Source organism: Oryzias latipes, chromosome 23, assembly GCF_053564925.1.
Source record: "Oryzias latipes strain Hd-rR chromosome 23, Olatipes_Hd-rR_3.1".
NCBI lineage: Eukaryota > Metazoa > Chordata > Actinopteri > Beloniformes > Adrianichthyidae > Oryzias > Oryzias latipes.
The window spans coordinates 4,553,075-4,574,359 of NC_136259.1; the positions used below are offsets into that span (position 1 = coordinate 4,553,075).

A 21,285-nucleotide genomic window follows, 5' to 3' on the forward strand; every position below is an offset into this window, starting at 1 on the left:
GCTGTAAAATGTAAGTGTAAATAGGGTTCTATTAACACCCCTGGTGTAGTGGTTAGCACTCTGAATCCAGGAGTTTGAGTTCAAATCTCAGTAGAACCTTCAAACCAAACTGACTCTCCTTAGTGCTTCAATGTTTTGATTTCAAAATAACAAACAACCTCAAACATGTCTTTAGTTTTCTGACCTCTAGGAACAGACGAAAGAAAATTCTATGATCTTCACTCTTAGCGTACACAATGTGTCATATTATTTTTTATATATATTTATTTTAATTATAAGTCTTTATCTCGGTTACCATAGTTTCCAATTTTTACAGTTGTTCTTATAGAAACATGTAACAAAGCATATGCTTGTAGGGTTCTATGGTGTAGTGGTTAGCACTCTGGACTCTGAATCCAGTAGTCTGAGTTCAAATCTCAGTGGAACCTTGAAACTCTCTTAACTCATCATTGTTACGTGGATCTAAACAATACAGCAACTCAAACGGAAGAATTAAAATAACAGACATTTGTGTACATAACTTCAGTTTCCTGGCCTCTAGAAACCATATTCTTGTTGTAAAAATTCTATGCTCTTCAATGTTAGTGTAGAAAATATCCCACCATGCTGATTGTAATGCTAGCACTTTAAACCACATTAGGATAATTAGCATCTTGAGCAATGTGTTTTTCTCAGTCAGTTGATGATGCTGACTGACTGCTAGCTAAACTTAATTAAACAGGTGAGCTGAATGTTTATTGATAACGTTACAAATGTTTGGAAGCTCATTTGTTTGATTTATGATTTATTAATGTTTTATTTATTGATGGGTGGTTTGCAGGATCTCTGCAGCCCGATGATGAAGACGTCGGTGTCCCTGCAGATGTCCACTTTAATCCTTTCTTCCTCCATTAAAGACCAGATCTCTACGTCTGTGTGATGCCTTCGTCTGAGGAGGAGCACTTGGGATTGTTAACGTTCTTCTGCTAATACAACAGACTATTTTCATTTCTCTTTGTTGTTTTATGTTGAAACGGGACGTTTCATCTGGAGGAGGGGGCGTATGTAACACTATTTACTTCCACATTTGTGTTTGGATGACAGGTTGATGCCGTAAGATGACAAATGAACTTCAGGTTATGTGAATGAAAAGGAAAATAAAGGCTGCAGCGGTCCTCTACACCCAAACGTGTCTTCGAGATTCTTATCTTACATATGAAACTCAGCTTTACCGACACAGAACCCTGGAAAGACGGCTACACTGACAATAATCTGATTTTGAGTAGTAAAAAGGTTCAGAATCTCTTTGTTTTTTAAAACCTATCCTGGAATAAAGCTTCAGAAAAGGCTCCACATATTTCATCTTCAAGCTACGCTCTGATAAACGGAAAACTTTGGTGTTTTTTCCTTGTTAATCTATAATTCTGAGTCGTAAATTTATGAGATTAAAACTTGTAAATGTACGAGATTTCTTCTTGTAAATTTACGACTTGAAAGTCGTAATAAAAAAAAAAAAGACAAAAAGCGTTAGATGGAGATGTCACTATGTGGAGAGCTGGGTAAATTACTTTATCTAATAAGAAAACACCCTAATCTTCTCCAAATATCACGTAGCTCTCAGGAGCGCCGAATTGTTTGGAACTGAATTGTTTTTTTTCCGCCGGCAGGAAAAAAAAAAGTCCTTATTTTCTCTTTTTCCGTCATTTCCGTTGTGCTGTGGTTTATTTCGTTGTGCCGCGGGTAATGCCGTTGCGTTGTTTCTTTTGTGTGTAGTGTGAGCCCTGTCGGCCACCGTAGATGAAGGACAGAAGGTTCTGAGTATCATCAAAGCATTTATCTCCACCAGACTTCCGTCTGGCTTACTGCATTTCACATTTATACGTAGGTTTGCCAACATTGTCACTTTAACACAACGGTGTTTGCTAAATCAGCAAAACCTTTCTGCATTTGTGTGTTTTCTCCAGCAGCGGTGTTACTCTGTGTCTATCAAGGAGGAACTTCACTCCTTATGGCTCCATCTTTGTCCATATATCACTTTAGGACCTTAACAGCTGATCATTCCCACAATTCTTAGCTATGGTTGTTTTAATTTTTTTTGTTTTTATCTTACTAAACTCATCTAAAATGATCAAGAACAACTGTGAAAGGGGTGTGGTCCTCTAACAAGCTCACTCCTGACTGGTGAGAGTGGTTGCCATAGAAACGTTAATGCAGACCGACTTGGACCAATCACTGCTCACTGACGATTTCTGGCTCCAACATGGAAAAAGTGGCGACTGAATTGACTTCTTTTGGCTGAAGCGATGGATTTCTATGGGTGACTGGACATGTCTAAAGTACTCACAGGATCTCAGACCCTCCACCCCCCACCCACCTCCCCCAGTCATCTTCAAGGCTGCCGCCGGGGGGGGGGGGGGGGGGGGGGGGGCAATGCCCCTTCCTGCTACATAAAGCCGACCAAAAAATACCTAGGGGTTTCCTTTTTTTTTGGTCTTGTACCAGAAGCTCAGCCTTGTTCACAGCAACCGTCTGTCCACCGAGTGCGGGGGTCGGCCTTGAGGTCATTTCCAGCCCGCAGCTCCTGGGTTAAACTGCTAAATGACTTGCGTCAGATGCTGAGAGGGAAGATGGAGAACGTGGCCGAACCAGCTTGTGTGGCGTTGCGGAACAAGGCAGGAGGCGTGGGGCTGGCCGTTCGGGGTCTTGATGCTCTGTTGGGGCCACTGGATGTTCTCATTGGTCCTGAGAGCCCGGCTGATGGAGCCATCTATTCTTTCAGCTAAGCTCTAATTTAAATGCCATGTCTCCGGAGACATGACACCTTTTCTCTTTTTTCTTTGAAGTCCTTTAATTCTGATCTGTTGTTTATGTTTGGGTGCTTTTACATATCTGGTTGCATCTTTAATTTAATTTTCTGCGACTGTGGTGAGTAGTTTGGACAGATTCTCCTTTTGTCCACTTGAGGGCGCTCTTTCTCCAACAAACCATCAGATATGTCCTCGGCTTTGTTTTCATTTAGTCTAAAATGAAAATTTGTGTCGACACAAATGAGCAGCAAAGACAACAAGAAAAGTTGTTTCAATTGTCTGATGATGCTTGTTTTCTGCACATTATTTTAGATTAAGCAATGAAAATATATTTTTTAATGGTTTGTTAATTTCAAATAAAATGGCTGCAAAATACGCAAACTGGCAACAAATAAATCTTTGAAGTTTTTAAAATTAGCTTCTTTTTTATCCCAAAAGCCTGGTGTAGGAGGCCCATGAGGGCTTCTGTCTTCATGCCTTTAAGACGCTCTGTCAGTCACACAAATGCATGTTTGTTGGAGACATTTTGTCATGGCGCCTCTGTCAGTCACCTTCCCCCCTCCCTCTCCTGCTCGGCTCTGGACGCGACCAGCTGGTTCCAATCATCACCTCGTTAAACCGCCTACTTCAGGAGATCCAGGACCTGACGTCAACGCCAGTCCGTTATTCTTACCACGGTGCATAGTCTGGCTCTCGCATGTCTTGTGCCTTACCTTGGCTTGATCACGCTGATTTTGCTTCTCCGTTCTGCTCTCAGGAATCATCCTCACGAGTGTGCTCCTCGGGCTACAGTTCTCCAGTTCCCCTCTACGTCTTCCCTTCGGATCCAGCAAGCCTCAGTCTCGAGCTCCGTCTGCCTCCACCCTCCAGTCAGCCGCCACGCAGCAACAAAGACTTGGTCACAGACTCTCCTACAGAGAAATTAAATCTTCCTTATACTTACCTCTCGTTTCCGAGTTTCTTCCGGGTTCCAGCGCCTGGGTCCTTTCGAAATCCCACGGGACCATGACAGAACGGACTGGCCTTACTCCGGACCCAGCTGACCCGGAAGGACTCCGCCACGCCATATCTATTCAAGGTACTCTCCTTAGTCGTCAAGCAGACGCCCTTACTCAACTGTCCGCAGTTCAACAGGACCTTTTCCGCAGACTCGACAGTATTACTCATACTCTCGCAGAATTAACAAGGCAACCCTCGAATCCCACAGTCTCAGCTCAAACTGCTGCTTCCGGCAACAACCCGACTTCCGCTGACGCCATGACCCCCGAAAACTTCCGCCTGAAGCCGGAACCATTCAGCGGCGATGTTGCAGCCTGCGGAGGATTCCTCCTACAGTGTCAGCTTATCTTTCAGCAGGCCCCCAGATTCTACCAGTCAGACCACAGCAGAATATCATTAATTGTAAACGCCCTCCGTAACAAAGCACTCCAGTGGGCCCAGGCTTTTTTGGCTTCTAATCCCATTTCTCATCTGCCATTCGATCGTTTCATCGGAGAATTTCGCCTCGTGTTTGATCAGCCTCGCAAACAAGAGGAAGCCACCCGACGGTTGCTTAGCTTAAAACAAGGCAATCGCTCGGTGAGTGAACATTTGATCGATTTTCGCATTTTAGCGGTGGAGGCCGGCTGGCCTGACCCCGCACTCAAGGGTATTTTCTATCAGTCCCTTAATGAGAAAACTAAGGATCATTTATGTTCACAACCCGAACCTGACTCTTTTGAGGAGCTAGTCTCAGCAGCCCTCCGATCTGATGTGCGGCTGCGTGAACGTCAAGCCGAACGGAGCCACAAACCAACCAGTTTCCCTCGGAACCCCGGAGCTCCAGGTCAGGTTTTTTCTTTTCCCGCACACGAGTCCCCCACACATGTTTTGGAGGAGCCCATGCAGATAGGCCATTCAAAACTAACGGCAGAGGAACGTCAGAAACGTCGCGACGAAGGTTTGTGCTTCTATTGCGGGCGTCCCGGTCATGTAATTTCCCAATGTGGAAAACGTTTAAACTCCAGAGCCCCTCGTTAGATGACAGGCCACGGGGGGTCGAAAACGTTCACGTCAAAGAAATAAGGTTTTTGTATGTACCTGTCAAAATTACTCATCAGGGTCAAGTCAGTGAATTTAGTGCTCTCATCGATTCTGGCGCTGAACATAGTCTTATCGACTCACAGCTCGTTAACCACCTCTCGTTGCCTTTCGAACCTCTCGAGTCCCCTATTAACGCTGCCGGATTAGGTGGTAAACAACTTTTTCGCATCACGTCTCGTACCAAACCGGTCCTCATTCTCACCTCCGGCAACCATCGAGAATACCACCAGTTTTTTATCACACAATGCCCTCAGACCCCCATCATCCTGGGTTTCTCCTGGCTCCAAACTCATAATCCACGCATCGATTGGGCCGTTCCTCGCATCACCAACTGGAGTACTTATTGCATGGCAAACTGTCTTCATTCCGCCATTCCCTCCTCTGTTTCCATCACCTCGGAGTCCGAAATGAATATCGACCTGTCCAATGTTCCTTCCTGCTATCACGACCTCAGAACTGTTTTTGGTAAATCCAAAGCCAGTACACTACCACCCCATAGACCATATGACTGTGCCATAGAACTGCTCAACGGCGCCCCACTCCCTAAGGGAAGACTGTTCAATCTTTCCGGTCCTGAAAAGGAGGCCATGGAAAACTACATTCAGGAAGCCCTTTCCCTCCACCACATCCGTCCCTCTACATCTCCAGTCGGTGCAGGATTTTTCTTCGTGCAGAAAAAGGACAAAACCCTGAGACCCTGCATCGACTACCGTGAGTTAAATCAGATTACTGTTAAGGACAAGTATTCACTTCCACTCATTGATTCTGTTTTTGATTCTGTCCAGGAGGCTAAAATATTTTCCAAACTTGATCTCCGTAATGCCTACCATCTGGTCCGCGTCCGTGAGGGTGATGAATGGAAAACCGCTTTCAACACCCCTTGGGGTCACTATGAATACCAGGTCATGCCATTCGGCCTCACGAACGCCCCTGCTGTTTTCCAACGGCTCGTGAATGACGTACTTCGTGATTTCCTAAATAGGTTTGTTTTCGTTTATCTGGACGATATCTTAATTTATTCGTCCAGTCAAACCCAGCATGAGCATCACGTTCGCTTGGTTCTGGAAAGACTACTAGAGAACCAACTATTTGTAAAAGCGGAAAAATGCGAATTCCATACTTCTTCTATCCCCTTTTTGGGGTATATTATTGAAGCCGGTAACATTCGGCCCGATCCGGCAAAGATAGACGCCGTCACTCAATGGGAGGTCCCACAAACCCGCAAAAAGTTACAGCAATTTCTGGGCTTCGCAAATTTCTACAGAAGGTTCATCCGAAATTACAGCAGCATCGCGGCTCCACTCACTCAGCTCACTTTTGTTAATAAGCCCTTTGTTTGGACCCCTGCTGCCGACATGGCATTTAAAAGACTCAAAGGACTTTTTGTCACGGCACCCATTCTGATACAACCTGATGGCAAGAAACAATTCATTGTTGAAGTAGACGCCTCCGATTCCGGTGTGGGAGCCGTGCTATCTCAGCGCGAAGGAACCTCCAACAAATTAAAACCATGCGCTTATTTTTCTCGTAAACTGAGCCCAGCCGAGCGGAATTATGACGTGGGCAACCGAGAGCTTCTGGCAATTAAACTGGCTCTGGAAGAGTGGCGTCACTGGCTGGAGGGGGCAGAACAACCCTTTATTGTTTGGACTGATCATAAGAACCTCGCATACTTACGCAGTGCAAAACGCCTAAACTCCCGTCAAGCCCGCTGGTGTCTGTTCTTCGATCGATTCAATTTCAACATCACTTATCGACCCGGCAGTCGTAACATCAAGCCAGACGCCTTATCCAGAAAATACTCAGTTACGGAACCTACCTCTGCATCCACTATCATCCCCACCTCCTGTTTTATAGGTAATTTCACCTGGGAGATCGAGAACAAAGTCCAACAAGCCCAAGGTGAGATACCTGATCATGCTACCTGTCCTCCTGGAACTTTGTATGTACCCGACTCTCTGAGATCTGAGGTGTTGACGTGGGGGCACGCCTCTAAGATTGCCTGTCATGGGGGGGTTCGTAGAACCACCAACCTGCTACGTCGACGGTTTTTCTGGCCTTCCTTGGAGAAAGACGTCCGTGAGTACGTGGCAGCTTGCTCAGTTTGTGCTCGCTCTAAGAACTCTAATTCACCCCCCTCCGGACATCTGTTGCCTCTGCCCACACCTAGTTGCCCTTGGTCACACATTTCACTAGATTTTGTTACCGGTCTGCCTCCGTCCCAAGGGCACACTGTAATTCTAACGGTCATTGATCGCTTTTCCAAGGCTGTCCATTTCATTCCACTAGCACAACTCCCCTCTGCCTCCGAAACTGCGGATATCCTGGTCCATCATGTGTTTCGTTACCATGGAATTCCTAGTGATATCGTGTCTGACCGCGGACCCCAATTCACGTCTCAAGTTTGGAGGTCGTTCTGCTCCGCCCTCGGGGCCACGGTCAGTCTTAGTTCTGGTTACCATCCGCAGTCCAACGGGCAAGCTGAGAGGGCAAACCAAGAGTTGGAAGCAGCTCTTCGATGCTTGGTGGCGCAAAATGAAGCAGACTGGTCCAAATACCTCATCTGGGTGGAGTATGCTCACAACACTCACTCCTCTACCGCTACTGGCTTGTCCCCCTTTGAAGCCTCCTTAGGGTTCTCACCCCCTCTGTTTCCCTCTCAGGAACTCGATCTGGCAGTGCCCTCGGTCCAGCTCCATCTTCAACGGTGTCAGGACATTTGGCGACAGGCCAGGGCGGCTCTCCTCCGCACCAAGGAGAGCAACTGCCAGATCGCTAATCGTCACAGGGTGGTGGGACCCGTCTATCTACCGGGGCAGAGGGTATGGCTGTCATCCCGCAATATTCCTGTTCAGGCGTCCTCTCGTAAGCTGGCACCCAGATACATCGGCCCTTACGAGATCGACCACATCATCAACCCCTCCTGCGTCCGGCTGCGCCTACCTGCTGCTTTGAAGGTACATCCCGCATTCCATATTTCTCAAATCAAGCCTGTCCGCGAAAGCCCGTTGTGCCCGCCGTCCGCTTCCCCTCCACCCGCCCGTATCATTGACGGCGCGCCGGCCTTCACCGTCAGCCGGGTGTTGGACGTCCGGCGCCGGGGTCGGGGTTTCCAGTTTCTCGTGGACTGGGAGGGTTACGGTCCAGAGGAGCGCTCCTGGATCTCCCGCTCCCTCATCCTGGACCGTTCCCTCATCAACGACTTTTTCCGCGCCCATCCGGACCGTCGTCCTGGACCGCCTGGAGGCGGTCGTTGAGGGGGGGGGTACTTTCATGGCGCCTCTGTCAGTCACCTTCCCCCCTCCCTCTCCTGCTCGGCTCTGGACGCGACCAGCTGGTTCCAATCATCACCTCGTTAAACCGCCTACTTCAGGAGATCCAGGACCTGACGTCAACGCCAGTCCGTTGTTCTTACCACGGTGCATAGTCTGGCTCTCGCATGTCTTGTACCTTACCTTGGCTTGATCACGCTGATTTTGCTTCTCCGTTCTGCTCTCAGGAATCATCCTCACGAGTGTGCTCCTCGGGCTACAGTTCTCCAGTTCCCCTCTACGTCTTCCCTTCGGATCCAGCAAGCCTCAGTCTCGAGCTCCGTCTGCCTCCACCCTCCAGTCAGCCGCCACGCAGCAACAAAGACTTGGTCACAGACTCTCCTACAGAGAAATTAAATCTTCCTTATACTTACCTCTCGTTTCTGAGTTTCTTCCGGGTTCCAGCGCCTGGGTCCTTTCGAAATCCCACGGGACCATGACACATTTTTTTGGCAACAGGAGCCAAACTAAACTTTACATTTCTCCAAAAAGCTCTCTGAGCAGACATGTTAATCATTTCCTCTAAAAAGAGACAAATCCATCAAAAACATGAGGCTAAGGTAAAAAAAACAACATTTTGTTTCTCTGATTTGAAAGTTGCAGCAAAGGTTGCTAAGAGGACATTCCTGACGATGTAAACTATGGAAGCGATTAATTAGCATAAATAAAAAGCAAAGTCAAAACCAGAAATGCTTTTTAATTTTCAAAATGTAGCTGCATTTTTTGACTCAAAATTAAAAAGAAAAAGCAATATTTCAAAATGCTTTTTCATTTTATACCTAAAACCGCTTATTCTGTGTCATAATTAAAGCGAAAATGCAAAGAGGGGATTGCATTTGCATTTTAACGTCCACCCCGCGCACCTTGTCACAATATTCATTTCGAAAAAGCATTAGCAGAGGGGAGGCGGGGCGATGACGTCACTGCTTTCTCCGTGTGTCCGGCTGCTGACTGACGCACACACGCACTAGGAGCAGACTGTGTTAGCGGCAGAGACGAGGGTTTTGTGATGGTTGTGAACTTCTGATGAGTTTCCACAGCTTCTCAGGACTAAGTAGCTGCATGTCCGCCTTCTGCGGTCCTCCTCCTGACGCACCGCGGACAAGCTTTTGTTCTTCGGACCGCCAACTGCCTTCGCACAGCGGAGCGCGAAGCTCCCGACGATCGCTGAAGGCGGAAATGCTGCTGCGATCTGAGAAACCATCATATGAATTTGTGTTTCCAGTGGTGTCCAGAACAAAATAAAGACTGATTCCCACATATTTACAAATTTATCTGCAGCTTCGCGGTGAATTTGCTGTTTGATGACAGCTGGAGCTCCATCAACAGATAACAGATTTCTCCATGCTAAACGTTGCTGGTTGGACCAAAACACTCACTCAGCGCGAAGCTGCAGGAGACTATCTTCATAATGTGCTTTTATTACAGTTATGCTAATATTTTACGGCATGCTCTGCTCGATCATATGTTTTTAAATCCGTGCGGTAAGACGACGCTAAAGTTGGCTTACGATTCACAGCTTCTGATTCGCGAGGGAGCTAAAGGAACATTCTGCTGCATTTTTCACATTAAGATCACGTGAAACCGGGTCCTGTTCAAAAACCGCTGGACCTGGCCTGCTCAAACCTGGATTCCTGGATCTTAATAAATCAAACAGTAAATTCAACATCACAAAACCCTCGTCTCTGCCGCTAACACAGTCTGCTTCTGGTGCGTGTGTGTGTGTCAGCGGCCGTACACACGGAGAAAGCAGTGACGTCATCGCCCCGCCTCCCCTCTGCTAATGCTTTTTCGAAATGAATATTGTGACAAGGTGCGCGGGGTGGACGTTAAAATGCAAATGCAATCCCCTCTTTGCATTTTCGCTTTAATTATGACACAGAATAAGCGGTTTTAAGTATAAAATGAAAAAGCATTTTGAAATATTGCTTTTTCTTTTTAATTTTGAGTCAAAAAATGCAGCTACATTTTGAAAATTAAAAAGCATTTCTATTAATCCATTTTGAATGTCAAATTAGACATTTCTAAATGAATTATGCTACACAATTACCAGGGACCTTTTTGAAAATGAAATGTCAAATACTATTTTATTCATCATTTTAATTAAGTGACAGAAAAAGCTGTGTTGAAGTATAAAATGATAAAGCATTTTGAAGTATTGCTTTTTCTTTTTAATTTTGAGTCAAAAAATGCAGCTTCATTTTGAAAATTAAAAAGCATTTCTATTAATCCATTTTGAATGTCAAATTAGACATTTCTAAATGAATTATGCTACACATTTACCAGAGAACATCTTGAAAATCTTCTTTCTCTTTCGGCTTTTCCCATCAGGGGTCGCCACAGCGAATCATCCTTTTCCACCTCACTCTATCATGGACATCTTCTACCCTAACGTTAGCCAACTTCATGTCCTCTGTTAAGACATCCATGTATCTCCTCTTTGGCCGTCCTCTCGCCCTCCTGCCAGGCAGCTCCATCTCCAACATCCTTCTACCAATATATCCACTATCCCTCCTCTGAACATGTCCAAACCATCTCAGTCTGGCTTCTCTGACTTTGTCGCTAACACAGGCAACATGAGCCGTCCCTCTGATGTACTCGTTCCTTATCCTGTCTAACCTGGTCACTCCTAAGGAGAACCTCAACATCTTCATCTCCGCTACCTCCATCTCAGCCTCTTGTCTCGGTCTCACTGCTACCGTCTCTAACCCATAGAGCAGAGCTGGTCTCACCACTGTCTTGTACACCTTTCCTTTGAGTCTTGCTGGCACTCTTCTGTCACACAACACTCCTGACACTTTCCTCCACCCGCTCCAACCTGCCTGCACTCGCCTCTTCACCTCTTTTCCACACTCCCCATCACACTGAACTGTTGACCCCAAGTACTTAAACTCCTGCACCTTCTTCACCTCAGCCCCCTGTAACCTAACGCTTCTACCTTGATCCCTCTCGTTCAGACACATGTATTCTGTCTTACTACGACTGACCTTCATGCCTCTTCTTTCCAGAGCAAACCTCCACCTCTCTAGCTGTTCCTCCACCTGCTCTCTACTCTCGTGCAGAGAACATCTTGAAAATGAAATGTCAAATACCATTTTCATTTTAATTTTAATTAAGTGACAGAATAAACTGTGTTGAGGAAGGAAATGAAAAAGCATTTTGGTGGTTTGCTTTTTCATTATATTTTTGAGTCAAAAAATGCTTTTTCATTTTGAAAATGAAAAAGCATTTCTGGTTTTGACTTTGCTTTTTATTTATGCTACATAATCGCTTCCATAGTAAAAAGCAAAGTCAAAAAAAGCAAAGAAAGCTGAAAAATCACCAAGAAAATACAAAGTCTTCATCAAAGAAGCATTGATATGCAAAAGAAAGTACATACTCATGAACACATGTTCAATAAACATGTGTTTAACTGAATTATCTTCAGTAGACATACTGTAGACAGACAGTGGACAGAAAAACCTGTTTTTGGCACAAATGGGACCCCTTAGCGTCTGACCAATAGACTTTACACAGTTCATCCTAAGTTTGACCACAACTGAAGCAATCAATGATAAGTTGATCAAACAGTAATGATGTGTGTTTGACATTTTGGTTCCCATCTATGCCAGACCGTTGCGTTTTGTTACAGACCACCAAATACGACTCGACTTCATGGCCATCTTGTTAAAGATGCTGATAGTTTTACTTTACAAAAAAAGAAAAAAACTGGAAAAGCTTCTTAACGGATTATGATCCTCACTTTTTTAATGCCCTTTTAAGGGGAGGCCGGAAAACATGTCACGATTGAGAAATAAGTGGGCGGAGCTTCGTCTTCCGTTATAAGGTACAGTGCTTACTGTCTGAGTTCATAAAGTGTTTACATAATAACCTATAGCGCTACTTATTTGGCTTTAAGTTGAACTATTCTCTGCAAATATTGGCAACTAAAGAATAAATAATATACCTTAGGGAAAGATGCACATGTGATGCACCTAAGGGGGAGGAGCTACGTGGCAGTGGTCCCCTTCCATGGTTGCCGCATGGAAACAGGCTCCTCCCCATATTATATTATTATTATGGCCTGAAGCAGCATCACTGACTGCAAGGACCAGATTGTTTTCACTGTTGGAAAGATTTCTGCATCTTTGATCAAAAATTTGACCCCCGCCACATGTGTGAAAAGTCACTAAAATGTGCACACGCCTAGGACCCGGCAAAAATGAATTTACACCATAGAAAACCCCACCCCACCCATGACGATGACATCACAGCAATGTCATCACATTACGTCATGATGACATCATTGTCAAGACACGATGTCATAGCGTGAACTTACACTTAGTTATGTCATATGTCACGTCATGACATCGTATTGCATGTCATGATGTCATAACATGTCATATGACATCCTTGTCAGAAGTTCATAAATAGGAGTCATGTTTTCTGCCAGATTTCACTTTGAGATTCAAAGAGATCAGCTCTTGTAAGGATCTAAAGATTGTTTGGAAAATGTCTGGAAATCAGAGAAACCACGCGACTAACCCAAACCAGGGATTCTACCGGCCTCACGGGAATCCTCACTTTGGGCAAAGAAACCACCGTGTCCAATTCAACGCGGAATATCCCCCCCCTGGAATGCACGCCCAACATGCACCAGTCCATGTCCCCCACAGGAACCCAAATTGGGGACACAAAAACCCCCATGTCCCCTTCAACCCTGCATTTCCCCCCACTGGCATGCGACCCCCACATCCACCAGTCCATGTCCCCCAAAGCAACCCTAGATGGGGACACAAAAACCCCCATGTCCCCTTCAACCCTGCATTTCCCCCCACTGGCATGCGACCCCCACATCCACCAGTCCATGTCCCCCAAAGGAACCCAAATTGGGGACACAAAAACCCCCGTGTCCCCTTCAACCGTGTTCCCCCACCCCAGAGAAGGAACCCCACATATCCACCAGCCCCTACCCCACACATGAATCCTAATTGGGGACCCAAAAAGGACAATGTCCCCCCCAAACCTGCATCCCCACCCCAGGAAACAATCACCCAAGATCCACCAGCCCCTTCCCTGGAACAGAAGAACTACAGTCATCTGTTCAACCCTGCATTCCCCTTCATTCCCAGTGTCGTTGAACTGAGGGAAATTGCCAAACAATTTCCCCGTTCAGAAAGCACCGACCCTCAGTCAGCCAATCAAAGTCCTCCACTGGAAAAACAAGACAACCAGAATAACCAAGAAAATGTGGCTGCCAGTGAGGACCAGGCATCAAACGAGAATGCAGAGGACATCATAAAAGAGATAACTGACTTGAGAAATCAGCTGATGGAGAAAGACGCATATCTTTCTAAACTGAAGAAGGAAAAACGTGAAGCCCGGAGGGATCGGGGGGACAAGCTTCATAGACTCAATGTGAAAAACATAAAGCTGGTGAAAGAGGTCAAGTTTAGGACCCAGTGTGAACGTAAAGTGGTCACTCTGACAGAAGAACTGAAGGATCTCAATGAAGCTGCTGAAGCAAAGCAGCCAGAATGTGAGGAGAGCGAGAAAAAGGCTCATATCCAAGCATTGAACAAACTGGCACTGCTGAAGAAAGAGCTGCAGGAAAAAACCCTTTACAATCTGCAACTGGCACAAAGACTGAAACTTGAAGAGGATGCAGAGAAAGATCTGAAACACAAGATGGAAGAGATCCAAATCCCATTGGAGACTGCAGTCAATGGGATTTCAGGGAAACCTGCACAAAGTTTCTCTGCCAATGAAGTCCAGCTTCGTGTTGAAACACAAACCAAAGTGTCAGAATCAGAGGTGGTAAATAACCAGGTGGAGGCTGAGGAAACTGACATGTTCTCAGCACCTCAGGATTTAAATGGATGGCCACAAAACCCTCTCTCTGAACCAGAAGTGGTCTGGGAACAGGCGGAGTATGAGAGAACTGACGCCATCATAGCCCCTCAGACTGAAAATGAAGAGCCACGAAATGCAGCATCAGAACTACATGTGGTCTCAGAACAGGAGGAGGCTGAGGAAACGGACACCACCATCCTAGACTTTCTGGACACTGGTGAAGCTCAAGACCTCAGGATTTCTCAGGAAGAAGTCAGCCCCCCATCACCATCAGAGCCTGTTCCATCAATGGAGTCAGGACATGAGGACAGGGAAGAACCAGAAGCTTTGCCGTCTGAACAGACCAAAGCACAGAAACCATCACTGTGGAAGCGCTTCAAAAAGCTTTTTAAGCCACGCTACAGAAATCACAGAGACAAAGAAAACCAGGGTTAATGTGACAGAGAATTTAATTTAGTTGTAGGAATAGTCTTTTAATTAAGATAAGCTTTAGTTTTAGTCACAATTTAGTCCTGTTGATTTTGTTAGTTTTAGTATCATTTTAGTCGACTGAATTAGAGTAGAGATTCAGTCGAAACAAATCTAGAGTCAAAGGTAAAGCATTTATATGAAATGTACTAAGTTATGAACTTATAAATAGCACTCAAAGACTTTACTAATAAAAAAAAACATTTTATAGCACTTTGCTTTCCAAAGTTGTCATTTCTGCAAATGAAGCATCAACAACCTAAAAAAATAAACAAATTTAAAGAAAATAAATTATATTTCAATCACAATTAAAATAAATGTTTGAACATAAAAAAAGCCTTTATTGAAGAGGTAGTCAAGTGGAATAAGTTTTTCTAACATTCAGTTCTTCAGTTCTTCTATGATGTTTTTTTGTATTTTTTGTCTCACTTTTAGTTTTTAAATGTGGAAAATGTTTCTAATGTTTAGCACTTTGATTTAGGTCAAATGGAAAAGTGCTATACATATAAAGTTTGATTAGAAATCTAAGGAATGTAAATAATAAAGATGTGTGTGTAATAGAAAAATGTTCCTGAAATAGTCCATAGTCTTTAGGCGGTCAGGCTTTGGGCAGATGATGTCTTTATTCTGGTGGGATAAGCTCGGACAATAGATGAATAAAACCCAGAGCCTAGACGCTGATGGTGGTTGAAGGCCAGAACACGTTAGAATATTGGTCCAGGTGGAGAATGGGGCGGAGGAGGGCCGGCAGAACCATCTAGAATGTAGAAAGAGAAACGTTGCTTTGCTCAACAGTAGCTGGGACAGGCTCCAGCATCCTCAAGACCCCAGAAGGGATAAAGCGGGTTAAGAATATGGGTGGGTGGATGAAAACCAGAGTTATCATTTACATTTGGCTGCCAGTGACCACAAGACATCAAAAGAAAATGTACATGATATAAAAAAAAAGAACAGCTGACTTGAAAAACAGCTGTTTGAGAAAGATGCACATCTAGAAGAGAAGAAACTTTAGGCCATGGATGATTGGACGATTAAGAAGACGCTCTTTGACCAAAACAGAACTATGGACAGAGAGTTCAAGTTTAGGATCAGAGTGGAAAGAAAGTTGGGATCCTTACAGACAAACTGTTGGAAATAAATCAAGCTGCTAAAGCAAAGCAGGAAAAAGCACAAACTTACACACACACATACACATGGAATTGTGTGCTGGGCGGGGGGCAGTGCAGGCAGAGACTTGAAGAGGCTTAACAAACTGGTTAGGAAGGCCGGCTCTGTCCCGGGCTGCACACTTGAGTCCATTGAGGAGGTGGCGGACAGGAGGATGTTAGCTAAGCTGACATCCATCATGGATAACCCCTCCCACCCCCTGTACCAAACTGTAGAGGCGCTGACCAGCTCCTTCAGCACAAGACTGTTGCACCCTCAGTGTAAGAAGGAGCGCTACCGCAGGTCATTCCTCCCCACAGCCATCAGACTGTACAACACCGTGTCAAAGTGACACTCCACGGTCCCAGGGGTGTTTTTCTGTTTAGTTTAGTCATTGATTAATTTTTTTTTGTTGTAGTTGTTGTTTTTCAATTTTAAATTGTTTTTTGTTCCTGAACAGTTGTTTGTTTTTGTTCTTGGTGTGAACTTCATTAGTTATTTCTGTATTTTGAAAAAATTTGTAATGTTTTTTTACAGTTTACATGTTTTGCAGACCGCATGTTTTTTACACTTTTGCAGCTGTATTTATTTAATATTTATTTCTTTATTTAATAAGAATCTCATTTTTGATAATAATTTACCATAACAATTTTAGTAATATTTTTAATTATCTAATATAAATGTAATTTGTGATGTCCTTTATTGATGTTATATTATATAGATTATTTCCGAATGTCGTGTTGCTGCCACAGATAAATGAAATTTCCCCATTGTGGGATTAATAAAGTCATCTATCTATCTATCTATCTATCTATCTATCTATCTATCTATCTATCTATCTATCTATCTATCTATCTATCTATCTATCTATCTATCTATCTATCTATCTATCTATCTATCTATCTATCTATCTATCTATCTATCTATCTATCTATCTATCTATCTATCTATCTATCTATCTATCTATACACAATTTAAAATAAAAAAGATTTTGTTACTTGAAAAGAAACTATCTGATCAGAACCGGATTTCATCATTTCTGTAATGAGTTTGATAAATATGTTATTTTTTTTATTGTACTGACTGTATTTCAGTGTATTTACTATTAATGGTTGAAATAAAAAAATAAATAAAAAAAAATCCCCTCCGTGAACCGCCACCTTACCGTGGTGGAGGGGTTTGAGGGCTTGAGTGATCCTAGAAGCTGTGCTGTATTGGGTTAACCCTCTTGTTAGGGTCTCCCATTGCAAACAGGTCCTAGGTGACAAGCCGGACCAAGAGCGGTTCAGAAAATCCTGATGGAAATTGTTACATCTAAGTCACCTTTATCTTTCCTTTTTTGCTGCTTTACTTTAGACTTCACAACACAATGTTAGATTTTTCATGGCTACCTAGTCCCTCCAATTCATCCTCACTTCTACTCACCTGGAAGTGTTTGCCTATCCCCCCCAACTCATCGTACCAGACCCTCTACTGAATGAAGAAGACCAGATCAGCCAAGCTGAAGTCACCGAGGTCGTCGACGAGCTCCTCTGTGGTAAAGCAGCAGGAGTGGATGAAGTCCTCAAGTCCCTCAAGTCTCTGAATGCTGTGGGACTGTCTTGGTTGACACGTCTCTACAGCATTGCATGGCAGTGGGGAAAGTACTACTGGACTGGCAGACAGGAGCACTGGTTCCCTCTTTGAGAGGGGGGGCAGAGGGTGAGTCCTTACTTCTGGGGAATCACTCTCCTAAGCCTCCATGGGAAAGTCTATGCAAGGGTTTTAAGAGATTAGAGTTAGTCTGACAGTTGAAGATCCAGATCCAGGAACAAAAGATCAGATCCAGGAACAACAGATCAGATCCAGGAACAACAGATCAGATCCAGGAACAACAGATCAGATCCAGGAACAACAGATCAGATCCAGGAACAACAGATCAGATCCAGGAACAACAGATCAGATACAGGAACAACAGATCAGATCCAGGAAAAACAGATCAGATCCAGGAACAACAGATCAGATCCAGGAAAAACAGTGTTGTTTCCATCCTAGCTGTGTGAGGTATTGGGGCCAGTGCGGTTTTTCTGCTTTTATTTTGGTTAATTGTGTTACTTCCTGTTGTCCTCTCATTTCAAATGACTGGACTCCTCCTTCCCAGTGTAATTCTCCCTCAGTGTTATCACCTGTCCCCCCTGTTGTGTGCACCTGTTTGTAATTGTTTAACCCTTGTGCTATCTTAGATGACCCCACCCTTCCATTGACGTGTTCTCCCTACCATGACAAAGGTGGAAAAAGGTGGAAAGATTTCATGTAATCCATGGACACCAGTGAAGATCACAAATCATTGAAGAAAAAAGGTTCAGAGCACTGTCTAGTGGGTCTAGATGACCCAACTCCCAATGTTAAAGTGCCTAGGATAGCACAAGGATTAATCACTCTTCCTGTTTTATAGTCTAGGTCTCCCTTGCATTCGTTGTCGGATTGTTTTGTGTGTTTGTACGAGAGCTACGATCATCTTACCTTTATTTCCAGTCTGTCTCCTAATAAAAGGAACTTTGGATTCTGGATCTTTCTGCGTCGTGCATATTGTGTCCACACTGATCCTGACAGGTGTGGAACATTGGACCAGCTCTATATGCTCTGTATGGTGCTGGAGGGTTCATAGGAGTTGCTCATCCAGTCTTTCAGGATTTGTAGAAGGCATTCAACTCTGTCATGCTAGTAGAGAGGAAATCCTCTCTACGTCTTTGAGCCAGGACCTCCAGCATGCATTAGGGAGGTTTATGGAAGAGTGATAAGCAGCTGGGATGAGGGTCAGGACCTCTAAACGACATTTTTGTTTGTCAATTTTCATGAAATTGTGCACACGTGCTGCTAGCTTGAGTCTACAGACACCACAGAAGTTTTGTTGACCTTTGACCGTGGGAAGAAGCCGCAATCTTGAATAAAAAAAAAAGCCCCTTTACTTCCAGAGACAAAGAAAAACCCGTCCTTGGGATTCTTAACGATCGTTTTGTAACTTCTAGGGCATCAATGACGAGATACTGTAGAAAAAAAGTTGGAATTAAAAGTTGTAGATTTGTAACGGCCTGTGAGTAGCAAATTTGAAACTGTTGCGATCTTAGCTATCCTTAAAATCTTAGCTATTTTTAATCAGCGATTTTCACAAAATTTTACACACATTCCGCTCGCTTAACTCATCTTTAATTTAAAAAAAAACAGTACCTTTAGTACCAGATACAAACGAAAACTCATCGTTGGGATTTTTAAGCTGTAAAATGTAAGTGTTAATAGGGTTTTATTAACACCCCTGGTGTAGTGGTTAGCACTCTGAATCCAGGAGTTTGAGTTCAAATCTCAGTAGAACCTCCAAACCAAACTGACTCTCCTTAGTGCTTCAATGTTTTGATTTCAAAATAACAAACAACCTCAAACATGTCTTTAGTTTTCTGACCTCTAGGAACAGACGAAAGAAAATTCTATGATCTTCACTGTTAGTGTCCACAATGTGTCATATTATTTTTTATATATATTTATTTTAATTATAAGTCTTTATCTCGGTTACCATAGTTTCCAATTTTTACAGTTGTTCTTATAGAAACATGTAACAAAGCATATGCTTGTAGGGTTCTATGGTGTAGTGGTTAGCACTCTGGACTCTGAATCCAGTAGTCTGAGTTCAAATCTCAGTGGAACCTTGAAACTCTCTTAACTCATCATTGTTACGTGGATCTAAACAATACAGCAACTCAAACAGAAGAATTAAAATAACAGACATTTGTGTACATAACTTCAGTTTCCTGGCCTCTAGAAACCATATTCTTGTTGTAAAGATTCTATGCTCTTCAATGTTAGTGTAGAAAATATCCCACCATGCTGATTGTAATGCTAGCACTTTAAACCACATTAGGATAATTAGCATCTTGAGCAATGTGTTTTTCTCAGTCAGTTGATGATGCTGACTGACTGCTAGCTAAACTTAATTAAACAGGGAAGCTGAATGTTTATTGATAACGTTACAAATGTTTGGAAGCTCATTTGTTTGATTTATGATTTATTAATGTTTTATTTATTGATGGGTGGTTTGCAGGATCTCTGCAGCCCGATGATGAAGACGTCGGTGTCCCTGCAGATGTCCACTTTAATCCTTTCTTCCTCCATTAAAGACCAGATCTCTACGTCTGTGTGATGCCTTCGTCTGAGGAGGAGCACTTGGGATTGTCAACGTTCTTCTGCTAATACAACAGACTATTTTCATTTCTCTTCGTTGTTTCATGTTGAAATTTATGAGATAAAAACTTGTAAATGTACGAGATTTCTTCTTGTAAATTTACGACTTGAAAGTCGTAATAAAAAAAAAAAAAGACAAAAAGCGTTAGATGAAGATGTCACTATGTGGAGAGCTGGGTAAATTACTTTATCTAATAAGAAAACACCCTAATCTTGTCCAAATATCACGTAGCTCTCAGGAGCGCCGAATTGTTTGGAACTGAATTGTTTTTTTTCCGCCGGCAGAAAAAAAAAGTCCCTTTACTTCCAGAGACAAAGAAAAACCCGTCCTTGGGATTCTTAACGATCGTTTTGTAACTTCTAGGGCATCAATGACGAGATACTGTAGAAAAAAAGTTGGAATTAAAAGTTGTAGATTTGTAACGGCCTGTGTGTAGAAAATTTGAAACTGTTGCGATCTTAGCTATCCTTAAAATCTTAGCTATTTTTAATCATCGATTTTCACAAAATTTTACACACATTCCGCTCGCTTAACTCTATAACCAACTCTGGAGTTTCGCCGACCTTTGACCCCGAGAAGAGGCCGCCATCTTTAATTTAAAAAAAAACCAGTACCTTTAGTACCAGATACAAACGAAAACTCATCGTTGGGATTTTTAAGCTGTAAAATGTAAGTGTTAATAGGGTTCTATTAACACCCCTGGTGTAGTGGTTAGCACTCTGAATCCAGGAGTTTGAGTTCAAATCTCAGTAGAACCTTCAAACCAAACTGACTCTCCTTAGTGCTTCAATGTTTTGATTTCAAAATAACAAACAACCTCAAACATGTCTTTAGTTTTCTGACCTCTAGGAACAGACGAAAGAAAATTCTATGATCTTCACTGTTAGTGTCCACAATGTGTCATATTATTTTTTATATATATTTATTTTAATTATAAGTCTTTATCTCGGTTACCATAGTTTCCAATTTTTACAGTTGTTCTTATAGAAACATGTAACAAAGCATATGCTTGTAGGGTTCTATGGTGTAGTGGTTAGCACTCTGGACTCTGAATCCAGTAGTCTGAGTTCAAATCTCAGTGGAACCTTGAAACTCTCTTAACTCATCATTGTTACGTGGATCTAAACAATACAGCAACTCAAACAGAAGAATTAAAATAACAGACATTTGTGTACATAACTTCAGTTTCCTGGCCTCTAGAAACCATATTCTTGTTGTAAAGATTCTATGCTCTTCAATGTTAGTGTAGAAAATATCCCACCATGCTGATTGTAATGCTAGCACTTTAAACCACATTAGGATAATTAGCATCTTGAGCAAAGTGTTTTTCTCAGTCAGTTGATGATGCTGACTGACTGCTAGCTAAACTTAATTAAACAGGTGAGCTGAATGTTTATTGATAACGTTACAAATGTTTGGAAGCTCATTTGTTTGATTTATGATTTAT

At 43.2% G+C, this 21,285-nt stretch overlaps 3 non-coding genes across 3 annotated transcripts; all 3 read left to right on the forward strand.

Annotated features, from left to right (window-relative positions):
* The first annotated feature begins 356 nt into the window (after window positions 1–356).
* trnaq-cug (transfer RNA glutamine (anticodon CUG)) lies at window positions 357–428 on the forward strand. The gene has a single exon. It is a non-coding gene; the product is annotated as a tRNA-Gln (tRNA).
* An 18,805-nt stretch (window positions 429–19,233) lies between these two features.
* trnaq-cug (transfer RNA glutamine (anticodon CUG)) lies at window positions 19,234–19,305 on the forward strand. Its single transcript has one exon. It is a non-coding gene; the product is annotated as a tRNA-Gln (tRNA).
* A 1,548-nt stretch (window positions 19,306–20,853) lies between these two features.
* trnaq-cug (transfer RNA glutamine (anticodon CUG)) lies at window positions 20,854–20,925 on the forward strand. The gene has a single exon. It is a non-coding gene; the product is annotated as a tRNA-Gln (tRNA).
* Window positions 20,926–21,285: the final 360 nt, after the last annotated feature.